Source organism: Phyllostomus hastatus, unplaced genomic scaffold (genome assembly GCF_019186645.2).
Source record: "Phyllostomus hastatus isolate PE091 unplaced genomic scaffold, TTU_PhHast_1.1 phas_scaffold_317, whole genome shotgun sequence".
NCBI lineage: Eukaryota > Metazoa > Chordata > Mammalia > Chiroptera > Phyllostomidae > Phyllostomus > Phyllostomus hastatus.
Window position 1 is genome coordinate 16196655 of NW_025334023.1, and position 27928 is coordinate 16224582.

Consider the following 27928-nt stretch of genomic DNA (forward strand, 5'->3'; position numbering starts at 1 on the left):
AGAACAAGAAAAATATATGTATATCATCTGTAATTATATACACCATGCAATGATTTTACCTCCTTCTAAGAAACAAACTTAAAAGGATGGAGCTACTAGTCATTCTTTAATGGAATCTCTGGATGGAAATAATCTTGTCTCTTCTTTCCATCATAGCTTTTCTTTATAACCTTTACTTTTATTTAACATTATAAAGCAATGTTACTGTGCAGCTATTAACAATAAATATCTGAAGACTTAGTCCATGTTTCGTAGACCACTTTGATTTTCTGTAAATTAATTATTTCCAAAACAATAACCTTCTCTCTGTTTGTATCCTCTTTGTTCTTTGCTGTGTTTCACACCATTAATCAGACCATCCTTGAAACTCTGCTGTCTTAATTTCTGTGGCAAATGTTCTCTTCATTTGTGGTAGTACCATATGAAATGCTTCACACGTATTTCATGCATGCTGCATTTTTAAACTTGTTTTTGACAAAATCCATGACAACAAATATACTTTTTACTCCAATGCATCCCTTACATGAACACACACAAAACATATGCACACATATATGTGTATGTTGTGTATCAGTGGCACAAAGTGTTATGAAAGACTTATTCTTACTGTGTGTGAGTCATTCTACTTGTTTATTCCAAATAATTTTTGTAAAAGTGCTGATTGCTTCTTACTAAATTGTAAAACTAATTTTCCAATTAACAAGTAAAAACCCACAGTTTGTAAAATATAGTTACTAATAATAAATTTCTGAAGCAAACGCTATTAGTTCCATTTTACACATAATGTAACTGAGAGAATTCTTATAACTTTTGAGTCTAGAAGATAGCAGATCTGGGGCTTGAATTCAGTTCTCACAGGCACCAAAATGCATAATCTTATTTATTGTACTATCTTGTGATCATCACTAATAATTGATCTCTTTTAATTTATCTTTTGAAGGAGGATAAAGAACTAAGTTTCTTTAATTCTTTCTTCAGTTTGTTAACTTTGCCTTCCTACCTCTTTCCATTTTTATGATGATAACCCTTTCATTGTCTCAGATTATTACTGTAGCTTTCTAACTATTCTTTCTGCCTTCAGATCTGCCCACTCACATTCATCTTATGTGAATTACCAACTGGATCAAAGAGAAAGAAGAATGCTTCAATTACATTTATTTGTGTTTCCTCAGTTGCAAGCACATATCTGGACACTGAATAAGTATTTAATATATAACTACTTAAAGATTGTTTCCTGGAGTTTCTATTATTCAGTTCTAACTTTGTATCAAAGGCTGAAGAATTTAGACACTATCAGATTTACTGGGAATAAACTGATGGGAATTCATTCTCTGACCCACATAACAAACTTTATCAAGTGCTCAATGCTGAGTCCAAATCACTGAGGCAGTGCAATTGCCAAGACTTACACGTTTTTATTATGTATTATAGTACTACTCAAATACCAGTTAGGAAAAAGTCCATGCCCCATATCACCATTAGTACACTATTTTATTTCAGTCCCAAATGACAGTAAGAAATTCTAGAATCAACCTGATTGCTTTTAATCCCAACTAATATATTTCTGTACCTATTCACCACCCAAAAAGTACACCAATTAACTTGTCCCATTGCACACAGCCAAAATCTCAACATAGACAAGAGAAACAATATCAGAACAGGGCTATCTACAGCAGAAGAATTCTGTGCTAGGAATGTTGGGGAAATATAATTAAAACCAAATTGTCCCCCAATCCACAAATCCTCTGTACAATGGTCATAGAGAAACAAAAATATTTTGCTATTAAACAAGTTTTAAACAAGAATGTGACATGTATCTCAGGCAATTCATGAGGAGATTTCAAAGACAGAATGTAATTTGAGGGATTTCTGGTCAAGCTGGCAGCATAGGTAAACACAGCTCACCTCCTTGCAAAATCACATCCATATCACAACTAAACTATAGAACAACCATCACTCAGGACCATCAGAAATTGAGTTGAATGGAAGTCTGACAGCTACAGAATTAAAGAAATAACATCCATTCAGACTGATGGGATGGGTGCAGATGTGGAACAGGCTGGTCCTACACCCACAAGTGGTGGATAAAAATTCGAGAGGCATATCTCAGGAGCAAAGAGCTGCAATGCCACACCAGTCCCCACAACCCAGGGTTCCAGTAAGAGGAAGATAAGTCCCCACAACTTCTGGCTGCAAAAACTAGTGGGATTGAATTGGTGGGAGAAACATCTTTAGTCCCGAGCATTTCCTCTTAAAGAACCCACACACAGACTTACTCGGACTCATTCTCTCCGATCTCCAGCATGGATTTAGCAGCTGGAAAGGCACCAGTGTCATATAGAGGGGAACTGAAGTGCCTGGCATTGAAGCAAAAGCTGGGGAACAGCTTTCTCCCAGACAAAAATGTGGGCAGAGGCCATTGTCCTTTTTATGAATGTTCTCCCCACAGAGCCATGCAGCCACAGAGCCAGCAGGCCAGTGCCATAGCTGAGACTCCAATCAACCCAGCTAAAACGGTTTGCCCTGCCCTGGAGATCCCCTGAGACTCCATCCCACCCAACTTATATGCCCACCCAAGCAGTTAACAGTGACTTTTCCAAATGAATGGCTGGTGTCGACTTATGCTTAACAATTTCCTAAATCCTCTTAAACAATCAATAGCTAGCCTTAGTGAACTCCCAGCCCCCCATAACTCATGCCAAGTGGCCCCAGATTGGTGCTAGCATCAGCCTCCCTATATTCACACATGGCTTCACCTGGGAATCTTCAAGCCCAGCACAACCAGTAATCATCTCAGATTACTTTATACCACAGGCAGGGTGACCCTAGGCAAAACACAGGTAGGGGCTGACCTGGCCTGCACCACCCAGGAAACCCCAGAGCTTGCAACCTGATGGACAGCTACAGAGCACACCAGAGTACCACAACCCTGCCCCTGCACAGATGATATTCCACAGAAGATGGAGGTTGGTAGTCAATGGATACAGTCAGTTCTTGCAATTGACTGACCTGGGTACATCCCTCCCATTGACCTGCCAAGAGCAATCGAGGCTCAACTACAAGAGGAGGATGTACTCAGCCCACATGAAGGATGCACCTTGAGTACCCAGCTTGGGTGATAGGGGAACTATGCCACTACAAGACCCTACAGGACACCTACTACATTAGGCCACACTACTAAGACATGGAGTCATAACAGCTCTACTTAATATATAGGAAAAAAAAACACACAGAAGCTGCCAAAATGATGAGACAAAGAAACATGGCCCAAAAGGAAGAATACTCAAAACTCCAGAAAGAGAACTAAACAAAATGGAGATAAGCAATCTATCAAATGCAGAGTTCTAAACACTGGTTACAAAGATACTCAAGGAACTCAGTGAGGACCTTAATAGCATAAAAAGATCCAATCAGAAATGAAGGATACATTAATGAAAATAAGGAACAATTTACCCTGTCTGGTGCAGCTCAGTGGATTGAGCACTGAACTGCAAACCAAGGGTTACTGATTTGATTCCTAGTCAGGGCACCTGTGTGGGTTGTGGGCCAGGTCCCCAGTGAGGGTGCTCAAGAGGCAACACACATCAATGTTTCTCTCTCTTTTTCCCTCCCTTCTTCTCTGTCTAGAAATGGATAAATAAAATCTTTTAAAAAATAAAATAAAGACCACTTTCAGCCAAGATGGAAGCATAGGTAGACACACTGTGCCTCCTGACACAACCAAAAGAAGGACAACAATTTAGAAACAAAAACCAACCAGTACCAACAGAAAACTAAACTGTATGGAGGTCCAACAACCAAGGAGTTAAAGTAGAAATATTTATCCAGACTGGTAGGAGGGGCAGAGTTGGGCTTCCAGGTGGAGAGGGGTTGAAGCAAAGTGGTAGCTGGTGGGTCCCTGGTTTGCAAGGCAGAAGTGGGCAGATCCAGTCAGGCAGTGGATTGTGGAGGGGTGTGGTGCACAAGGCGGCTGGCAGACCAGGTGGTCCCACATTAGCACACAGATAAACCAGGTGAAACTGGGGAGAGAGACAGACCTTGAAACCCAGGGTCTTAGCATGTAGAAATAAAGCCTCAAACCACCAATTGAAAACACCTGTGGGGTTTGAGGCAGCAGGAGAAACTCCCAGCCTCACAGGACAGTTCATTGGAGAGACCTACAGGATTCTAGAATGTACATAAGCAAGACTATGTGGAATCAGCACCAGATGGGCCCAATTCACTTGTGGGAAATGGGGAAAGTGACTGAAATTCAGCAGAGAGCAGAGCAAGCACCATTGTTTCCTCTTGGATCCCTCCCTTACATACAGCATCACAACCCAGCAACGTGGGTTGCCCCGCCCTGGTAAACACCTAAGCCTCCACCTCTCACTATGTAACAGGCATGTCAAGACAAAAAAAGTGGCCCAAACGAAAGAACAGGTCAAAGCTCCAGAAAAAATACAACTAAGTCACGAAGAGGTAGCCAACCTACCAAATGAACAGTTCAAAACACTGCTTATCAGGATGCCCAAAGAATTGGTTGAATTTGGTCACAAATTAAATGAAAAAATGAAGGCTACACTAAGCAAAATAAAGGAAAATGTGCAGGGGACCATAGTGATGGGAAGGAAACTGGGACTCATATCAATGGAATGGTCAACAAAAAAGATAGAAACATACAATCAGAAAAGAATGAAGAAACAAGAATTCAAAAAAAATGAGGAGAGGCTTAGGAACCTCCAGGGCATCTTTAAACATTCCAACATCTGAATTATAGGCGGTACCAGAAGGAGAAGAGAAAGAGCAACAAGTGGAAAAGTTATTTGAACAAATAATAAAGGAGAACTTCCCCAATCTGGCAAAGGAAATAGACTTCCAGAAAGTCTAGAAAGCTCAGAGAATCCTCAAAAAGTTGGACCCAAGGAGGAACACACCATGGCACATCATAATTACATTACCCAAGATTAAAGATAAGGAGAGAATCTTAAAAAGCAGCAAGACAAAAGGAGACAGTTACCTACAAAAGAGTGCCCATAAGACTCAGCTGGTTTCTCAAAAGAGACCTTATAGGTAAGAAGGGGCTGGAAAGAAGTATTCCAAGTCTTGAAAGGCAAGGACCTACATCCAAGATTGCTCTATCCAGCAAAGCTTTCACTTAGAATGGAAGGGCAAATAAAGTGCTTCTCAGATAAAGTCAAGTTAAAGGAGTTCATCATCACCAAGTCCTTATTATATGAAATGTTAAAGGGACTTCATCTAAGAAAAAGAAGATAAAAAACATGTATAGTAAAAAGACAGCAAACTCACACTTAACAACCACACATAAAACAAAAGCAAACTAAGCAAACAAATAGAACAGGAACAGAACCACAGAAACGGAGATCACATGGAGGGTTAGCAACAGGGGAGTGGGAGGAGGAGAGAGGGAGAAATGGTGCAGAGAATAAGTAGCATAGATGGTAGGGAGAAAATAGACAGGGGGAGGGCAAGAATAGTATGGAAAATGTAGAAGCTAAAGAACTTTTAAGTATGACACATGGACATGAACCAAGGAGGGGGAATGTGAGTGGGAGGGCGAGTACAGTGTGGAGGGGAGTGAAGGGGGAAAATGGGACAACTGTAATAGCATAATCAATAAAATATATTTTAAAATTAAAAATAAATAAAAATGGGATTTTATATATATTTTAAAAAATAAAATAAATAACAATTTACAGGGAAACAACAATAGAGTGAATGAAGCTGAGAATCAAATCAATGATTTGAAACATAAGGAAGAAAAAACAGCAAATCAGAATAACAAGAAGAAAAAGGAATCCCCCAAAATGAGGATAATGTAAGGAGCCTCTGGGACAATTTGAAGAGGTCCAGCATCCGCATCATATGCATTCCAGAAGGAGAAGAGAAAGAGCAAGAAATTGGAAACCCATTTGAAGAAATAATGAAAGAAAACTTTCATAATTTGGTGAAGGAAATAGACATGCAAGTCCAGAAAGACAAAACAAGAGAGCCAAAACAAGATGAAAGCAAAGAGGCCCATTCCAAGACACATCATAATTAAAATGTCAAAGGTTAAAGATTAAGAATCTTAAATGAAGCAAGAGAAAAACAGATAATTACTGACAAATGAGTTCCCATAAGACTGTCAGCTGATTTCTCAAAAGAAACTTTGCAGGCTAGAAAGTATTGGCAAGAAACATTCAAAGCCATGAAAAGCAGAGATCTACAGCTGAGACTGCTCTATTCAGGAAAGCTATCATTTAGAATTAAAGGGCAGATAACAAGCTTCCCAGACAAGAAAAAACTAAGTGTTCAACATCACCAAACCATTATTATATGAAATGTTAAAGAGACTCACTTAAGAAAAAGAAGATCAAAAGTAGGAACAATAAAATGGCAAAAAAAAAAAACCACCCAAAACCAACCCCAAAACAAACCATATATATCAACAATTGAATCTTAAAAACAAACTAAGCAAACAATAAGAATGGAGACAGAATCATGGATACTAAAAGCATTTTGATCGTTTCCAGGCATTAGGGGAGTGTGGAGGAATGGGTGAAGAGGTGAAGGGATTGAGAAGCACAAATTGGTAGTTACAGAATAGCCATGGGGATGTACAGTAGAGTATAGGATATGGAGTAGCCAAAGAACTTATACGTATGACCCATGAACATGAACAATAGTGAGGGGATTGCCTGAGGAGTGGGGGTGCTGGGTGGAGGGGTCAATGGGAGAAAATTTGGGACAACTGTAATAGCATAATCAATAAAATATAATTTAAAAATGTGAAACTTTTCTATGCCAAAGAGATACAATTTCTATATATATGTCTTCCAAGAAAAATAATACCTTGTACTCCAGTTAGAGGTTATCACAATACCCCTTTAAATTTACCTAGTAGTTGGAGCTGACCATTTGTATTAGCTATTTGACTTTGTCTAGAAGAGAAGCAAACTTTTAATATCTTCTTGATAGGAAGTAGATTTGCAACTGGGAGCCAGGCATCTACCCAAATTAGACTCTTACTTTTTCACATTAACTTGGAGATAGGGGTGTTATATCCCTGGATTTTTACCTTTAAAAAAGAGGACTCCAGGTCTTTGAGAAGGACTTTTCTGATTCACCAAACTAACAAAAGGCCTTATCTTGTTTTCAAAAGGATTTATATATGTTTCAAAAACACAGATTTTCTAATATAAAGGCCATAAGGAAAAAAATGGATTGGGGTTCTCTTCCCTATTTTTAACGGGTAGATTTAAGCCTCACATTTTAAATTTTTATATGTCCTTATAACAACAAGTACTTTAAAAATGAAAGAACTACCTTTATTGAGATAGTTGAAAAGAAACAGCAGCAAGAAAGAGCAATTTATGTTCCTATAAGTCATGAATATAAATCTTCTAGGTTTTCTTAAAAAAGTTCTATTTATTTTCCAAATAAAAAACACTATTAAAATTTTTAATATGATTTGAATTTCTATATTTATAAACTGTCTTCACATATTTTTGTGTTTTCTATTCCTTGAAAGTTATCTATCTAATCTATTAATAAACAAATTGCATTTTTAAAATTACTATGTTGCACAATATGCTTTAATATCTGATAGCTCTATTCCCTCCTATTACTCTTTTTTACTAGTGATTCCTTTATATTCCTAGTTTTTTAATTTAAAAGTTTGTTTAAAAGCAAATTGTCCAGATTTTTTAAGCATGTCTTTAGACATCTATGTGTATATCTATATATGTATTTTTATATAGATAAGGAGAGATATAGATATAGACAAATATATAGATTTTTGGAAGGAGGCATGCAAGAGATTTCTTTATACCACTTAATTCAATATCCTATTGTTAGAGTGGATTAAATATCTTTTTAAATCAATGCTTCCCATATTTTTGAGGAATGTAAGAGTAGATGGTAGGCCTTGACATTTAGTTAGCTTCAAGTAGAAAGTGTTTTACAGAATTGCATTTTAAAAACATGGGTCTTATGTCTTCTTAGCAGATTGTAATTAGAGGGCATATACACAGAAATGACAGAATTTTTCAACTGACTGTTCAAGACACTAAAATCAAATTACATGCTCTATTGTTATCTGATTCTCTCGTTCATTTAAATTTAGTGGAAAAATAATCCAAATAAGAAAAATATAACAATATGAAATATCAGAGAATAACTGATGTGTATTTATATAAGCATGGAGAACATCTTAAATTTATATTTTTAAAATTCAAAATTACACATGTAATTTAAAAAACTGAAAAGTGGGCTACAAGGTCTATAATAAGGAACAATGATCTCCTGTTTCACTTCTTACCCCAAGGCTCTTCTTTCTCCAGAGGTAATTAATTCCATTCTTGTTTGCTATTTCTGCTGTAATATACATCCAGAATTCTAAAGGAATGATTTTAGTATACATTATCACTTATTTTTCATTTTCTGTTATTGTGATGAAATACTTCAAAGAAGAAGTAACACTTTAATAAATTTTAAAAGATGAATTGTTCTCTAGGTTTTCAGCGGAAACCTGAAGTGGGAAAAGCATGCCAAGTATTTTACACAGTGATCCCACTTCTGGGACTATATCCTAAGAATCCTTGAACACTAATTTGAAAGAATATATGCATCCCTATGTTCATTGCAGCACTGTTATTTACAGTAGCCAAGATCTGGAATTAGCCCAAGTGCCCATCAGTAGATGAGTGGATAAAATTTCTGTGGTAAATTTACACAATGGAATATTATGTGGCCATAAAAAGGGAACTCTACCCTTTTGTTGACAGCATGGATGGACCTGGAGATTATTATGCTAAATGAAGTAAGCCAGTCAGAGCAAGACCAGTACCATATGATCTCACTTATATGTGGAATCTAATGAAAAAAATAAACTGATGAACAAAATAGAAACAGAGGGATGTGTACATAGAACAGATTGAGAGCTGTCATAGGGGAGTGGTGGGACTGGATAAAAGAAGGTGGAAGGATTAGTGAAAGAACATACATGCATAACCCATGGGCCCAGACAAAGTGTAGTGATGGTCAGAGACAAGGGGTGGTGGGGGCTGGTAGAGGTGGGCAAATGGTGGGAAAGTAGGGACACCTGCAATAGTGTCGACAATAAAATAAAGTTAAGAAAAGGAGCAGGATGAACAGAGGCATGTACAGAAGTACAATGAGGCACCATATGGAACTTCTGTAAGGTTCTTTCATTATGGGTCAGAAGACCTGTTTCTTACTGTGTGTGTGTGTGTAAGTACAGAGAGGATTGATAAATACATGATATTTATAACTTAATAGCCATGTTAATTTTCATATTAACATATTGATCCTGTTCTGACACCTCTAGTGGTTGGTTTTATATAAGCCTTTAAATGTTTAAATAATGACATGGAAACAAAAAGTAAATTCATATTATTTGGTAATCTGTGGGACTCAATAAAAAGTTTGTGTGCTGCCATCCCTGAAATACACAGACTGTTTGATCAAGAATAGGATAGTCAACAAAAGCTTCTATCTCTTATCAACTAATTGTTGACCTTGTGTACCTGGGACCCAGCACCTAGCCCACTATACAGTAAACATATGCTAAACATTAATCAATAAGTTAATAAATTGATCAAATGAAAACATAAGTATAAGCATAGCCCTAAGTGAAATAAATCTGGGAACAAGGCATGGGGAGGTGGGAAGTGTGTGTGTCAGGGGGTGGGTGTGCAAGAGGTGGGAAACAGAAAAGAAAACAAACATACATATTCAAGAGTAATAGCAACATTGCCAATCAAGGGGAAGACATTTGAAGGAAGATACACCAGTATGGGAAGAGGCAAGATAAAGAAACAAATTAAAACTAGTCACCAGAAAAAAATGGATTTCAGGGTAAGAGTAATTGGCAAGATTAACAGTACGAATATATAGTCAGCTTTCCATTCATATATGTTTAGCTTTGAATATAGCTCAACTTCCATGTGAGACAGAACAATAATAAATGCAGTGAACTCTAACAAGCTTGGCTCTGAAATATGAAATCCCTCGGCACTATTATGGGACAGTGGTGGTAGGGAGGGGGAAATCAAACCCAGTAATAATGCTCTGGGCAGAAGTTCATGCAAATGTGCATGATATTTTAATGAAAATATGAGGTTGCCAACGCTAACTTCACACATACAGTCACATTACCATGACAACCAGGGGCTCTGTAGAGTTCAGATATAGAGTAATGACTTGCTTATGCCTAAACATTTAACTAACAGTTTTCCATGCTGCTAACAAAGATCAATTAAAAAAGAACCTTGAGCCAAATCTGACAGATGTGAGAAAAATTCATTTCTGAAAATAAATGTTTAAAATAATTACTGGCTACATTCGCTTCCTAACTCCAAGGATAAATCCCAAATCGTGTGGTAATACAAAAGCCCAGCTTATGAATTTTGGGGCAGTGAATGCTGGAATTCTTAAGTAAAGTTGACTTTGCAGCATGAGCTTCAATAACAATTACCGCCAGGGCAGTGTTGGAAGCACTTCCCTGACAACTTCTCTGGGAGAGACCCAAGCCAGGTCAATTAATTACATCTCTAAAGAAACCTTTTCTCCTGGAAGTCTTCTTGTTTTTGATTCATGCCACATCACTGGCACATTGCTGAGTAGTAAATCACATCCTTTCAGCAATCACGTCCCCTGGATCCTTGCCTGCCTCCTGTTGACTCTAAACATAAACAACTGCCAGGTACTGACATAATTTGAGAGAAAAGAAAAATCAGGTTTTACCTATTTGTTTTTTAGAGTTGACAGTAACCAGCTCCACTGGCACATGCAGAAAAGAAGCTGCATTTCACGCTCCTTGAACTTATTCTCCTTCAGCATCTACCCAGGATACCCTGGCAAGGAAAACACACTTTAAGAATAATCACCTGGGGTTGAGGGGTCCTGCACGAGAGAAGGGCACATGACTCTCAATTATCCAATTCATGTTCTTGAAGGGGAAAAAGGTCTCTAATTCTGTCTCTAGAAGCCAAGGAAATCCTACTTGATAATGGCTTGGGGATGGACAAAAAGGAGAAGGGACTTTTAGAAATGGAAAATGACATTTGTGACAGCTTTCTATTTCTCTGTTTCAGACAGAGCTTGATGTTTTAATATATTATCTTGTTTCATCTCTACCTCAACCCCGGGGCCATAATGAATGTTTGGTGCAGTTTGCTTCCTATATTTGGGGCCGAGTAGTCTTACAGCCTGACTCTGACCACCAGAAAGAAGGGATACCTCTTTCTTTACACTTCCTTGGCAATCTACTAGCTAGAGGAATTGCATCAGCTCAGAGTAGGTGCTCTTTACTATACTGATTCACACAAAACTTCCTTAAAAGGCAGCAGTGGCTCTGCCACTCCATGAGGTTTGTGTTATTACCCCCCTTTATGAAGTAAACTGAACTGAAGAGAGATTAAGCAAAATGCTGAAGGTCACTTAGTAAATGGAGAGTTAATTTTAATATCTTGGTGGTTCTTCTTTCAAGACCCCTGCTCTTTCCATTCTACCATGCTTTCCTGGGTCTGGGCCCTTTGGTAATTAAGTCTGTGGTTGGAATGAATTGCTCCCTAACTGCAGGTGTTACTGCCTACCTGAAGGTATTGAGTTGGAGTCTGGAAGCAAGCAATAATTCCTACCACAACTTCTGTCTGTACATTATAGCCTGGCTTTACTAGTACCCCTGAGCACCTCAGTTTTATTGACCTGTTCTTTTAGGCAGTGTACCTATTATTCCAATGCCTATGGTAAGCTCACCTTTCTCACTATACAGATATAATAGATTAAATAACCTAAAGAATATATATAGATAATAGTCAAGTGTAACAAAATAATTAGAAAATTGTCAGTTTTGAGAATTTATTACCTCTATTTTAAATTTAATTAGTTGTAAGTTTATATAATTTAACTTTAAATAATTGCTATTTTTGGCAACTGGCTTCTGAAAATTTAACAAATTGTTCTCATGTACCGTTGTGAGGTAGCTCCAGCACACTACTAGAATGCAAGCAAAGAGTGCTCACAAAATGCTACAGACAACAGAGATAATACACGGGAAGTCTCTAAATTGAAGAAGAGCTTGGTGTGTTAAACCCATTATTAACAATTCTACATGCTGATGCTGTCTACCTGTTATGGATTGAATTGTGCCCCCACAAAAGATATGTTGAAGTCCCAACTCCTGGTATCTATGAATAGGGGCTTATCTGGATATAAGGTATTTACATGTAACCAAATTAATACAATGGCAGTGTGAGTGGGCCCTAATCCAATATGACTGATGTTCTTATAAGGTAAGAGAAATTTGGAAACAGACACAGACACATAGGGAGAAGATGATGGCTACAGGAGGACAAAGGCATACAGAGTGTATGCAATGTGATGACAGAGATGAGATTGGAGTGACCTGTATGCAAACTAAGGAACTTGGAGGATTGACAACCATCACCAGAAGCAAGGAAACAAGGAGGGATTCTCTCCTACATGTTTCAAAGGGAGCATAACCCTCCCAACATCTTGATTTTGGACCTCTGAGTTTGACACATTTAATTTCTTACTTCAGAACTAGGAGGCAATAAATTTTTGTTGTTTGAAGCAACCCAGTTTTTTATACTTGGTTACAGCTGCCCCAGAAAATTAATACACTACCTATCTCTCAAAGTTTGTTCCAGTCTACTCTCAATATCTCTTATGGCCATTTCATAAAGTTTTAAGGCACACTGAACCATAGGCAAAGACAATGATAATTCTGCACTTCCTTAGTATGCATGCAGAAGAAAACAAAGGAACATAGGCAGACAGTGCAACCCACAGGTAAATAGCTAGGAAACATTGGATTCTGTCACTGTTTGTCAGAAAATTATTCCTCCATCCATTAGATATCTGGCCTTGAGCAATCTATGTAACTTTTCAGGACATCCATCTTGTAGTGTTGCTGTGACTGGAGCTAATGCAGGTATCTAAAATAATGACAATCATAATAATAATTTCCAATGATAGTTGTGTTATATTCAGCAAATTGGTTAATTTGTCCAGGCTTCAGTTTCTTGTATGAATATTCTTACCTATAATATAGGAATTTTTTATTCACTCATGCAGTAAATATTTATCAAGCATCTACACTTTACCAAACACTGTCCTTTGTGCTGAGGATATTCCAGTGGGAGAGAATGACCATAAACAGATAAACAAGTAAATATATAGATAGTCAGCTGGTGATAAGTGCTATGGAAGGAAAAAAAAAAAAACAGAGCTGGGCAAAGCAGGGTTGGGGGTGGAAGGGGAGGAGCAGTAGCCTTTGCCATTTTATATAGCAAAGTAGTCAGAGACAAGGTGATTCTGGAGATCATGAAGGAATGATTCACATAGCTGTTTGCAGGAAGAACTTTGCAGGCAAAGGAACAAGAAATAGAAATACTTTGAACTAAGGCAGCAACTCTTTTATTGAAGAAACAGCAACAGGGCGAATGTGATTAAAATTTTAAAAAAAGTTATTTCTAAAAGCTTCTAGGCATTAGGACATCTTCATCTGAGGCATTAGTTAATAAGCACCAATATATACCTGATGCATGCTAAATACTATTAATGTTAGATTAGTTATAAATATTCCTCTTTATAAAGTCTGATGAAAACAGTAGCAATGCAGATGTAAGTACAATACATGTGAGCAAAATAACTGAAAGATGAGAAAACAATTGCAGCTCAGGGAAAGTAAGAGTCAAACAAATTGGGATCCTAAGAAATGCTTCCTCATGCCTAAATTCTACATAAGCTTTCATGAAGGAAGTAGAATGTAAAATTCCATTGATTAAGGCAGAGAACTTGGAAAGCTGTCTCTAGGAACAGTCCAAGTAAGATCTGGAATAGTGAAAGGCTGTCATAGGCAGTCCACACCTCTTTCCCAGCATTCTTCTTTCCTACCCACTCAAACACTCACCAATATCAATCAATACAGCTGAATAAATCTCTTATATCTCATCCATCCTTTCCTTTCAACTCCCCTTTTCTCTTTTCCTTTTTATTATTATCACCAGTCCAGTTCAGTTGCTTATCACTTTACTGACCTCTAAATCATTAAAATAGCCTCATTAATAGTTTCCCTATTTCTGGCCTCTCCAAAAACTCATCACTGTCTGCACTGTCCTAGGCAGTCATCCTTTGTAGACATGAGCAACAGAAAGCAGCAGCATGTGGGACACAATCTTATGTGACAAGAGCTGTGGTGGAGGGAAATCTGCTAAGGAAATGTGGAGCTTCTGGAGCTTTTAGCATCAGGAATGCAGAGTGAGAGTATCCATGGTGTTTTGGTTAAAAACCCCTCAGTGGGACTGAGTATTGTTTCTCTCTCTTCCACAAATGTGCTCCATATTTTTTTTCCACATGTCATTTCTCAGTGAATTCCCTTATCTACAGAAGAGTAGGTAAGAAAAAATTCAGGCTAAGGGTCAATTCAAGTTCTTTTAATCATTTAGGCATAATAAAAACCTCTCAAGACAATCTTAGTCAGTCTAGCTCAATTGGTTGGAGTGTCATTCCATAAACTGAAAGGTCACAGTTTTGATTCCTGGTCAAGGCACAGGTTTAGGTTACAGGTTCAGCCCCCGGTCTGTATGCTTGTGGGTGGCAACCCATCAATGCTTGTTTCTCACATAGATGGTTCTCTCTCTCCCTTCTTCTATTCTCTTCCTCTTTCTCCAAAAACAATGAAAAAATGTCCTCAGGTGAGGATTAAAAACTTTATATCTCAGGATAACAGGTAGAATAGAACAGGTCTCAAAAGCCCAGGAGTATGCTGGTTTTGGTAGAAAATTTCTTAATATTTAATAAAGACCCTTAGAAAGTTCCCAATTATCTCAGGTGTTAGAACAGAAACTAAAGGAAAGAGTTTTTTTTTTTTCTATGTCTGGGCTAGGGAATCAAACCTAGAGAAGCCATTGTGATGGTGGTAGTAGTAACTGAAGTAAGACAATTCCAAGTACCTCCTCCAAACTATCCAACCCACCAGTGTCAATATGAATAGCCTGTCCGTACTTCTCTCCTCTGTTTAAATATCCACTGATTTTATTTCTCTCATCTCTAGCATAAAGTATAATATGGCTAATAAGAAATACAAAACGGTTTCAATTTCAGACCTTGTTTTACCCTCATGCAATTCAAGAACTAAACACATGACACTATGACTTTCTCCTAATCGCCTGTCAAGGCCCAGTTCAAAGATAAATTATTTTATGAAGTCCTTCCTGACAGTCACTGAGGGATAGACCACTCCTTCATTCATAAACTCATGACATTACTACTCATGACTATTGTGGAAATGTTCACCTATGTTTTATTCATTCGTTGATGTGTCTGTCTCTAACTCTAGATCATAATCTTCTCAGAAGAGTCCCTGTGTTGCAGTCTCAACACTTCACTGTCAATTATCATGGCTCCTGGAACAAAGCTAAACCCTAACATATACATTTTTTTCTCTGTGTAAATTTATTTGGCTATAAAGGCACATAAAAATTTGTGAACTGCCACACTTAAAACAGAAGTTATCTCCAGGAAAAAAAGAGTGCTTTTACCTTTAATTGCTATGTTTGTGTATTATAATATACTTTTTATTTTTATATTCTTATTGTATTTTCCATACCATTTATCCCCTTCTGTCTCTATTTTGCCCATTAGTTCAGTTTGTTCATTTGATTCCACATATAAATGAAATCATAAGGTATTTGTCTTTCTATGATTGGCTTATTTCACTTAGTATAGTGTTCTCTAGGTCCATCCATGCTGTCACATAGGATAAAATTTTCTTCTTCTTTATGGCCAAGCAGTATTCTTGTTTTATCCACTCATCTGCTTACAGACACCTGGGCTGCTTCCAAATCTTGTTAATTGTAAATAATACTGCAATTAACATAAAGGTACTTATGTTCTTTTGAATTAGTGTTTTGGGTTTCTCTGGATACATTCCCAGAATTGGAATTGCTGGGTCATAAGGCAGGTCCATTTTTAATTTTTTGAGGTATCTCCATACTGCTTTCCACAGTGGCTGCACCAATATGCATTCCCACCAATAGTGCAAAGGGATTTCCCTTTCTTAACCGGCATTTGTTTGTTGACTTATTGATGATAGCCATTCTGACACACATGAGGTGATATCTCACTGTGGCTTTAATTTTCATTCCTCTGCTGATTAGTGATATCGAGCATCTTTTCATGTCTATTGGCCATCTCTGTCCTTTTTGAAGAAGTGTTTACTTAGGCCTTTTGCTCATTTTTTAATTGGGTTGTCTTTTTGGTGTTGAGTTTTACAAGTTCTTTGTAAATTTTGGATATTTACCCTTTATTAGATATCTCAGAAAATATGTTCTCCCATTCTATGAGTTGTCTTTTTATTTTGTTGATGCTTTCTGTTGCTATGCAAAAACTTTTTAGTTTGCTGTAGTCCTATTTTCTTTTCTCTCTATTGCCTCAGGAGATATATCAGAGAAAATATTGCTACGAACAATGTTCAAGATTTTACCACCTTTATTTTCTTCTAGGATTTTTATGGTGTTTGGTCTGACATTGAATTCTTTAATCCATTTTGAATTCATTCTGGCATAAGAAGTTGGTCTAGTTTCATTTTTCTGCACATATTTGTCCAATATTCTGAACACAATTTATTGAGTAAACTGTCTTTAGTCCATTGTGTGTGCTTGCATTCTCTGTCAAATATTAATTGACTATGAAAGTGTGGGTTTATTTCTGGGTTCTCTCTCTGTTCCATTGGTCTATGTGTCTCTTTTTATGCCAGGACCATGCTGTTTTGATTACTATGGCCATATAGTATAGTTTGATACTAGGTAGCATGATTCCTCCAACTTTGTTCTTCTTTCTCAGAATCACTGTTGCTATGCAGGGCCTTTGTAGTTCCATACATTTTTAAAATTTGGTCTAGTTCTGTGGAATATGTTATTGGTATCTTGAAAGGAATGTGCATTGAATCTATAGATTGCTTTGTGTAAAATGGACATTTTAATGATATTATTGGTAAGTCTTCCTATCCATGAACATGGAATGTGCTTCTATTTATTTGTATCTTCTTCAGTTTCTTTCTTTAGTATCTTATACTTTTCTGAGTACAGGTCTTTTACATTCTTGGTAAAAGAATGTAAGATTTATTCCTATGTATTTTTTTCTGAAACAATTATAAATGGGATTGTTTCCTTAATTTGCATTTCTGATAGTTCATTATTTGGGAAATAAAATGCAACTGATTTCTGAATATTAATTTGGTATCCTGCTATTGTACTGAATTCACTTATTAGTTCTAGTAGTTTCTTGGTGCTAACATATACATTTTAAATAAATTAGTGATCATAGAAACTAGTCTGGACAATCTAAGTAACATATCAAGTAAAAGTTTTTCATCTTGAATCAGTCAAGCACAGATAGGAAGGTGCTAACAGGGTCTTGTCAGGGACATGAGTGATGAGTAAATCTACCACTCAGAGTAATTTTGAGGAAGAACTAGAAAAGGATAGTCTCCAAAATAAGGAAGAAACTATGCAAATGAAATTAAATAAAAAGCTAAAGATCAGAAAATAATTACAATGAGCGGATAAGTAGTAAGACCTCTGGTTTGTAACAAAGATCATTATGAAGAAACAAAGAGGATAATTTTGAATTTAACATGCCTATAATAGCTACAGTTCCACTCCATCAGTTAGAGATATGAGATAAGCTCAGCAGACTTTAATGCATACTGGAGCATTGGAGCTGAAGCTCCAGAGCTGTAAAGATAGCCCCAAAGGAGAAATTAATTCCTGGAAAAACAATCATCTTACTGATTACAAAAATGTTGCACTGAATTGAGTATTCATTCCCTGCTCTGATACAAAAGTACTGGTAATAAATTGACATCTTAGCTAATCTCTAATTTTATGTCTTTCCTGTGATATATTTTTGTATGCAGGAGGTGTAAATTTAATTAAGACCTCAATATAGTAATTCTCAGGTTTGCAGTTAGTTGGTCTCACCTTCGTGTGATCTTAGCCATTTTCAAGGAGGGCTGCTGAGCTAGAAGCTGTGTGCTTGCCTTGACAGAAGTTATAGTCCTCACATGCTGGGCTTTCCATCAATATGCTCCAATAATCAACATGAATGTGTACACCAGCACGCTGCCTTCCAGTCCATTGCTATTCATGGGAATGAAGTGTAGGAAGCCTTCTATTAAATTAACTTGTGAGCAAATACAACTGAAAAATGAAAGTTGAATTTAACAGAAAGAATGCTGACTTAAAATCTAGCTTCTGATCTTGGATTGGCCACTATATGTAACTGAGAATGTTACTTGAATTCAGAGGTTCCTTGTCCTTCTTTGTAAATACTGGGGTAGATTGTTAGAGTCAAGTTGAGTTTTTTTAGGGGTGGTGAAGAAAAAATGGCAAACAAGCAATGGATTTGAGGATAGATAGTAAGAATTTCATTCAAATAGGTAATTATGGAGACACAATTAGGGCAAGGGATGGAAAAGAGAAAAGCTATAAGGAGGTTGATACTCTGGGAGGCCAACAGGTGATTCAGGAACTAGGAGTCCTGGTGAGAGTAAAGAAAAGTTTTTATGAAAATGAGAAAAATAAAGGAGGCTATTAGCACAAAGTGATATTGTGTGAAGCAAAATGCTTTCCCTTGATATTGTCCAGCTTTTGAAGTCTCTGCTAACAACCTATGAATGCCTTCTTGCTAAATTACCAGAAGTTTCTACTCTGTAGGGAGATGGGAGGGGTATTTTGTAGGTGGTGTGTATACTATATGCCATTTAGTCAGTTCTTCCTCTTGGAGATCCTATGGAAAGAGTGATGTCCATGGTGTCCTGTCCTCAATAGCCCTGCTTACCTCCTGTAGACTCATGCCTATGGCTTCTTATATGAAGCCAACTCATCTCATATTTGGTCTTCCTCTTTTTCTACTGCCTTCTATTTTTCCAAAGAACCTCTCATCTTTTGATGTGCCTGAAGTATGACAGCCCCAGTTTTGTCATTTTTTGCCAGTAGTGATGTTTCAGGCTTAATTTGCTCTAGAATCTGCTTGTTCATCTTTCTGGTGGTCCAGGGTATCCATAGAACTCTTCTCAAATACCATATTTCAAATGAATCGTTTTTTATCCTATCAGACTTCTTCACTATCTAACTTTCACATCTGTACATAGTAACTGGGAATATGAGGGTATCCATGATCTTAGCCTTCGTCTCTTTGTGATTTTTCCTAATTCTTCCATGACTGCCCTTCTAAGTCTTAGCCTTCTCTTGTGTTCTCAGCTGCAATCTACATTTAAATAGCTGACTGAATCAAGATAAGAAAAATTTTCGATGACTTTTATGTCTCCATTGCCTATATTAAAACTGTGTTATTTCTTCTGTAAGAATGATTTTTGTCTTCTTGGTGGTTTATTAAAATGCAGTCCTGATACAGAAGGACTTCCAGTCAAGATGGAGGTAAGCATGCTTTGCCTCCTCATGCAACCATGTCTAGAATTACAACTAGACATCAAAATAAACAACACCCAGAACTGTTAGAAAATTGAGCTGTATGAAGTCTGACAACCAAGAATTTAAAGATGTCACATTTGTCCAGACAGGTAGGGGGGCAGAGACACAGAGATGGATTGAGAAGCACTCAGATGCAGTGTGGCACAGAGAGTTAGCAGTGGCAGAAAGAGCAGTCCCACATTGATGTATGGTGGATAAAAATTGGGAGGGATACCTTGGGAGTGAATGAGCCAAGCCATAGGCCAGACCCCACAGCCCGGAGTTACAGATTCTCTCTTATAGGAAACTTCTTCAAAGGTATCTGTCGTTGTTTTCTCTATTCTGCATAAATTTTCAGTATACTGTTTCTGCCTTCCCTTTATTTTCTCCTGATTGGATAATGTGTTTCCTTAGTGGTCATTTAGTATCCCTAATCTAGGTTTGAATTTCTTTTCACTTCTTGGATATTCTGCTAGAGATCACTTTTTTTCTTTTCAATTATTCTCTATCTCCTTATATTGACTATTATAATAGTTCACTTTATCTCTATGTGATAGTCATTGAAAATTGTGTTCAGGAATCTAACCTTGTTTTTGTCATCTTTTGCCTCTCACCTCTTTAATGAACTCATATAAAAGATCTCACAATAATGGTTTTTAATTTTTGTCATGAGGTTCTCACAGGCTATTGTTAGACTTTGTTTCTGGTATATGATATAGCAATGCTATTATAAATAGTATATTTAGAATTTTTATTTTTAATTGTGTATTGCTGGTTTATATGAATAAAACCAATTTTGGTATGTTATACAAATATTCTTGCTAACTTCTTAATAACTGATCATCTGCTTTTTATTGGATATTATATATACATATATATAAAGTCACATCATTCACAACAAATGAGGGCTTTATTTCTTCCCTTTCAATCTTTCTAACATTTTTTCCCTTGCCTTACTGTTTGATAGGAAGTGTACTACAATTTGGAAGAGAAATAAATAACAATGGACATTCATTGTATGTTGCTTATCTCAATGGAAAATATTTCAACACTTTATAACAACATTTGCTATAAGCAGTTTGCTAAAACCATCTATTAGAATAAGAAAGTTTTCATCTATTTCTATTAGGTAAGAGTATTTTTTTCATAATTGGTTGTTGAATGTTATCAATGACTTTCTCTGTATATGATTTTTCTGCTTTATTCTGATAAGAAAGTAAATCACATCAATTGATTTTTTATTGTTAAACCTCCATTGCTGGAACAGATCCAATATGGTTGTAATAAATTATACTTTTTATGTTTTGCTGAATTTGTGTGTTAATAATTTAAAATAGTTGCTTTTCTGTGTGTGAATGAAATTCACCCATTACTTTCCTCTCACCTAATGTTCCTGTTTAGTTTCTTCATCAAGTTTATGTTGGTCTCATAACACAATCTGAAAGATATTTTCAATTTTTCCATTCTCTAGAAGAGTTTATATAAGGGTTCTCTTATTTTTTATTTCAATATTTGTTAGAATTTACCAGTATGAAATAATACGATCTTGTCATTTTCTTGTAATATATATATATTACATGTACAGTGTTTCTGGTTGGTCATAAAAGAAACTTGGAAGTCACTTCATTCCAGAAACAAATAAAAAGCTAAATAGACTTAAAAAGCAAAAATCTCTCTGGAAAAAGTCCAACCACTGTTAATATAACAAGAATTGTTTACATGACATTGATGTAACTTCGCAGCCAAGGAAAGTAGACTTGAATGCATGTGCATGAACAATGAGGACTTCACTATATAGTTAGTGGGGTTAGTAGGCGCCATTGAATAAGCATGTGTACTGTGTGGCTGTTGCATTCAAAATGACTGAGCAAGTAGAGAAATTAATCTGCATCAGATTTTGCATTAAGCTGGAACAGCTAGCCATGGAAATTATTTGAATGATTCAGAATGATGCAGGTATGGTCAACTGGTGACAGGCAGCTTAATCGCAACTACACGACCACTCATGCATCACGTCTCATGCAGAGTATTTTGGCAAAACATAAAATTACTCAGGTGATTCAGCCCTCTCATATCCCATATTGGTGCCCTTGGGATTCTGGCTTTTCCCAAAACTAAAATCACCTTTGAAAGGGAAGAGATTTCAGACCAGTGATGAGATTCAGGAAAATATGAAAGGGCTGCTAATGGAGATTGGGAGAACTGTGTGAGGTCCCAAGGTGCCTACTTTGAAAAGGACTAAGGTATCATTGTCCTATGTAAAATGTTTCTTGTATCTTGTATCTTCTTCAATAAATGCCTCTATTTTTCATATTACATGGCTGGATACTTTTTGGACAGACCTTGCATAGAGGAGTAAAAGTAAGAACCAAATTACATCCAACTTTTCCTCAGAAACCATGCAAGGAAGAAGAGAGTGGAGTAAAATATTTAAATTGTTGAGAGAATAAAGAATGTAGAATTCTGTATCCTGGTTTGATTCCCAGTTGGGGCACATACAAGATGACACTGATACATGTTTCTCACATTGATGTTTCTCTCCCTTTCTTTCTCCCTCCCTTTTTATCTGAAAGTAAACGAATAAAATCTTTTTTTAAAAAAGTGAAGAAAAAGTAAAAACTTGTACAAACAGAAATTGGGAAAACTTATTGTCAGTAGACACACTTGCAAAAAATATTAAAAGTTTTTTCAAAAAAAGGAAAATATAAAAGTCAGAAACTCAGGTCTATATAAAGAGGGGAAGAGCACAAAAAAGGGAATAGTGAAAGTAAAATAAAATCTTATTTTTCTTATTTTAATTGATCTAAGAAATGACTTCAAAAAAATAGTAACTGTGTTCAGTTATGTGTACTTAAGTATATTATATAATATTATGCTTATGTACACTAATGCTATTATATGCTAATATATATGCTAATGTTAATATGAGGGGGGTTCCCCAAAACAGAATTATCTTCTGGAGGGCAGCCCTTATAGTGTAGGCTTCCCCCTCTAGGTGAGTGTTTTAGGAACCCATCTATATCAGTGTGTTAACTGGCATTGCTGTGAAAGGCTGTGTTTTGGCTTCAGTTTCAGCTTCTTTTTTGAAGACTTGCGTTTGCCCATTTCATGATAGGTGATTGATGAGTGCACTTGCCCATACCGCACTGAGTGTTCAGCAGTTTTTGACCAAAAACAGCTGACCCCCAAGACACAATCTTGCCCCAAGTGACTTTTTTGTTTCCCCAGATAAAAAAAGTTCTTGAAGGGAAATGTTTTGCCAATGGGGAAGAAGTGAAACAAAAAAAGGCAGAAGCACTCATGGAAAGGAATCAAAATCAACAAATTCAAAAACAGTTTTGAGCAGTGTGGAAAAACCATCTTGACATCTTGATAGGTATATTGTATCAAATGAAGAGAGCTTTGAAGGTGACTGGAGTTTAAACATGTAAGAATAAATATTCACTTTTTAATAAATTCTGGACTTTCTTGGGGTCCCCCCTCATTTATAAGTGAAATGAATGACAACAATTCTACAAAGGACAGGAGAAATGAATTTGGATTATTTTATCATAATAAGGTATTCACACTACCTGTGAAATGGGGTAGTGTTACTTGTTAGTGGACTTGGGTCACTTGTAAATGGATATTGCAAACTCTAGAACAGCAACTAAAAGAACTTTTTAAAAAATATAACTGCTATGCTAAGAAAATAGTGAAAATAAAAGCATACAAAATGTTGAATTAAAACCACAAAGGCCAGAAAAAGAATAGAAGACAAAAATAGGAGCAAAATATACATAAAAATTTAAAAAGTAACAAATACAAAACTCCTAGAAAAAAACTTAGAGAAAATCTAGATGACTTTGGATAAAATAATGACCTTTCAGATACAATGCCAAAGAAAAGACCCATAAAGGAAATCATTGATAAACCACAGAAAAAGAGAAAGTATTTGCAAAAGACCCATGTGATAAAGGACCATTATCCAAAATACACAAAGAATTTTTAAAACTCAAAAATAAGGACACAAATAACTTAATTAAAACACAAGCAAAAGGTCTTAACAAACAACTCCCCAAAGATATGCAGTTGCAAAATTAGCATATAAACACATACTGAACATCATAGAAATAACATTTAAAACAACTAAGCACCTCTACACTCCTATTAGAATGGCCAAAATCTGGAATACTGACAACAAACACCAAATGCTGGCCAGGCTGTGAACCCCTAAATGTGTATAGCTCCACATTCTCTCTAGTGAATGCTTCATACTACAGGAATGGAGAATTAATCTCTAACCTGACCATTAAAATCATAGATTAGATTTCCTAAATTTTAAACTTCATACAATTTAATCAGAGATTTTTGTACTCTTTCTTTTGTCTAGCAGTTTTGCATAGTTATGTTTATGAGATCAATCCCTATGGTTGAGTATAACTGTACACTGTTCTCATTGCTAAAGAGTATTCAGTTTAGCAATTCTGGTATGTTTAGAGCATATGTCATGATGGTTTTAATTTGAATTTTGGTGGTAACTAAGAAGATTAAGCATCTTTTCACATTTTCAGTTGCCATTTGGATCTTGTCTTAGCTCCAGCTGCTATAACAAATTACCACAGGCTGTGTAGTTTATAAACAACAGAAATTTATTGCTCACAAGAAGTCCAAGATTGGGGTGTCAGCATGGTCAGAAGTAGGCTCTCTTCTGGGCTTCAGACTATTGGTTGCATTTTTACATGGCAGAGGGGCCAAGGTCTCTTCATAAAAGTGCTAGTCCTATTCATGAGGACTTTATCCTTATGACCTAATTGCCTTCCAAAGGCCTCACCTCATAATACTGTCACATAAAGTGTTAGGATTTTAACAAGAATTGGGGGATGGGGAGGGTGGACACAAACATTCAGACCATAGAAATTTCCTCTTTTTTTCAGTCTTTCCTATTTTTTCCTGTTGAGCTGTCTGTCTTTTACTTACTGATTTTAGGAGTTCTACATGCATTTGGTAACTAGTACTTCTAAGTTTTAATATAGCATGCTTTATTATTTTTTCTTTCATGATTAATGCTTAAAAATTCCTGCTTACCCCAAACTCAATAAGATGTTCTATGTTTTTCTTTTTAAAAAATATATAGTTTGCCTACATTTAGATATTCACTCAACCTGGAAATAATTTTTGCATATGGTGTGCAATAGGCCCAAGATAAATATATTTTATCTAAATGGCTACCTAAGCGACCCATTTCTTTTAAAGACCATCTTCTCCCACTAAAATGTAGTGTTACCTTTTTGAAGTTGTATTTCTGGACTATCTTTTTTCCGTTCTAGGATTGTCCTTGCCCAGAGATGTTGAAAGATTATTTAATTATGGATTGGATTTCTTTAATAAATATAAAACCATGAAGATTTTTTTCTTGTGTCAGTTTGGAATGCTGTGTCTTTTAAAAGAACTTATCAATTTTATCTAAATTTTGAAATGTACTAGCATAAAGTTGTTCAGAAGTCTTTCCTCATCTTCATATGTCTTCAGAATAGTATTAATGTGCACTTTTCATTTCTGATTTTGAGTATTTATGTTTTTTCCCTTGCTCAGTCTCACTTAGAGTTTATCAATTTACTTAGTCTTTGTAAAAATCTATTTTTTAATTTTATTTTATCTATTATACATTTTTACTACATGTCATTAATTTCAGCTCTCATGTTTGTTATTATCTACCTTTCTTTGCATTACGTTTTTGATTTTTTGTTCCTTTTCTAGCTTACTGAGGAAGAACAATGAGTTCATTGATTTATCAATCTATTTTTTAAATTTTCTTAAATATGCACTTAAAGCTGTAAAATACTCTGAAAACACTGCTTTAGCTATATACCATTAATACAATGTATAGTAGTTTCATTATAATGCAATTCAAAATAGTATAATGCAATTCAAAACACAAAATAGTTTTTGTTTTTATTTTGATTTATGCTTAGTCTCATGAGTTATTTAGTAGTGTCCTACTTAATTTTTGTATATATGAGATATTTTTACTTTATATTTATTTACTCTACCTTATTTTGGTTTTTGATTTTTAAAAGAGTTTTATTGTGTTTTTTCCATTATCACTTATACCCCTTGTACCTTCTTCTACCTCCACCCACCCCTCTCCCTGCACGCCCCCAAACAATCACCACTCCTTGAGTCCACGTCCTTGAGTCCTTGGATCTCTAACTTAAGTAAATTGTGGCCAGAAAACACATTCTGTATAATTTCAATCATTTAAATTTGATAAGTATTGTTTATTAACAGTATATGGCTAATTGATACCAGGTGCTCCTTGGAAATAAAAATAATATTGCTTCTGCAAAACTACATTTGATAAATATTATTCTGTTGTTGTATTCTGTGTATGTTACAGAAATCCAGCATTTCTACATCATTTTCCATTTAATGTTTCTGTATATTTCTAAACTTATTTCTTTTAAACAGTGTAAAATTGAGTTTTGTTTTTCTTCCCCCAAGGAGATAACAATTGTCTGTTAATTCAAATATTTAGTCCATTTACATTTAATTATTTTTCATATTTGGGTTTAAATCTACAGTCTTGCTTTGTATTATCTATTTGTCCCACCGGTCTTATATCCTTTTTTCTCTTTCCTTGACATTTTTTAGATAAGGTTATTTTCTATTTTTCTCCCAAATTAACTCTTTATTCTTCCTTTGTTATACTTTATTAGTTTCCCTAATGCTATAACAGGTATTTATTTTTTAAATTTCCTTATTGTTCTATTACAGTTGTCCCACTCCCTCCCCATTGCTCTCCCTTGCCCCGCCCCCCCACCCCTGCTCCCACAATTTCCACCCCATTGTCCAACCCATGGGTCCTCTATACATGTTCCTTGACTTGCCCCTTCCCCTTTTCCCCCCCATTATCCCCTCCCCTCCTCCCCTTTGGTCATTGTCAGTTTGTTCTTTATTTCCATGTCTCTGTCTGTTTCACTCATTTGTTTGCTTTGTTGATTAGGTTCGACTTATAGGTGAGATCATATGGTATTTGTCTTTCACCAGCTGGCATTTTTCACTTAGCATAATGCTCTCTAGTTCCATCCATGCTGTCCTGAAAGACAGGAGTTCCTTCCTTCTTTCTGCTGCATAGTATAACATGTATTTAAATTGATACTTAACCTCTTTCCAGACAATGCAAGCACCTTAGAACACCTCCCTCTTCAACTTATAAACACTTTTCATTTATTTTAATTACATACATATTTTAAGTCCCATGAGACAATACATATTAATGTTTTATATGATCGATGTTCACTTTGATTTACCTGGATACTTTACCACTTCTGTTGCTTTAACCCAATTTCAGGAACCAAATTTTTCTTGGCCACTCAAATGACTTAATCTAGCTGACTTCTAACATGCCCTGAGACTTAGATTGCATCCACTCTGTCTCCAACCCCAGCCACAAGGGATTCACTAGAATCTATTTAGTAACATTGGCTTCCAACTCAATTCTCCATACACCCAGGAACCACCCCAAAGTTCTGCTCAGTCTGTCAGACACTTATTTTAGATCAGCAAATGCTCACAAAACAGAAGCAATTTTAAAAACTAGGCTTTCTCTTTGGATTTCTGTTTTTGTCCAGATACTGGTCCTTAAATTGTTTATTGCTTTCTTAGCTGCATGATGACTTTAAGAAAATGTCATTTTTTCCAACTATTTTGTTATGTTATATAAGAAGTTTGCTTCAAAATAGTTTGCCATTACCGAAAGCCAATAATTAACTTTTTACCAGCCCTTTTCTCTCAATTAGACTAGTTCCTTAAGAACTACTTTATTTTCTTTGCACTCCTAAGTACCTGCCTAAACTGAGCAGTCAAGAAGTCAATGTTGAACAAATTATTCACTATATTTAAATTGCTCCAAGGAAAACACCATACAATATGTAAATAGTTTTATCTCAAAAGTCCATATGTTAGTGGTAAGCCTTGGTAAAGACAGACCGTACTGTTTCTTTTTCTTTTAAAAAAGTATATTTTATTGATTATGCTATTACAGTTGTCCCATTTTCCTCCTTCACTCCCCTCCATCCTGCACACCCCCTTCCACCCACATTCCCCCCCTTTAATTCATGTCCATGTGTCATACTTACAAGTTCTTTGTCTTCTACATTTCCCTTACTGTTCTTACCCTCCCCCTGTCTATTTTTTATCTACTATCTATGCTACTTATTCTCTGTACCTTATCCACCTCTCTCTCCCTCCCACTCCCCTGTTGATAACCCTCCATGTGATCTCCATTTCTGTGGTTTTGTTCCTGTTCTATTTGTTTGCTTAGTTTGTTTTTGTTTTTGTTTTAGGTGTGGTTGTTAATAATTGTGAGTTTGCTGCCATTTTACTGTACATGTTTTTTATCTTCTTTTTCTTAGGTAAGTCCCTTTAACATTTCATAAAAT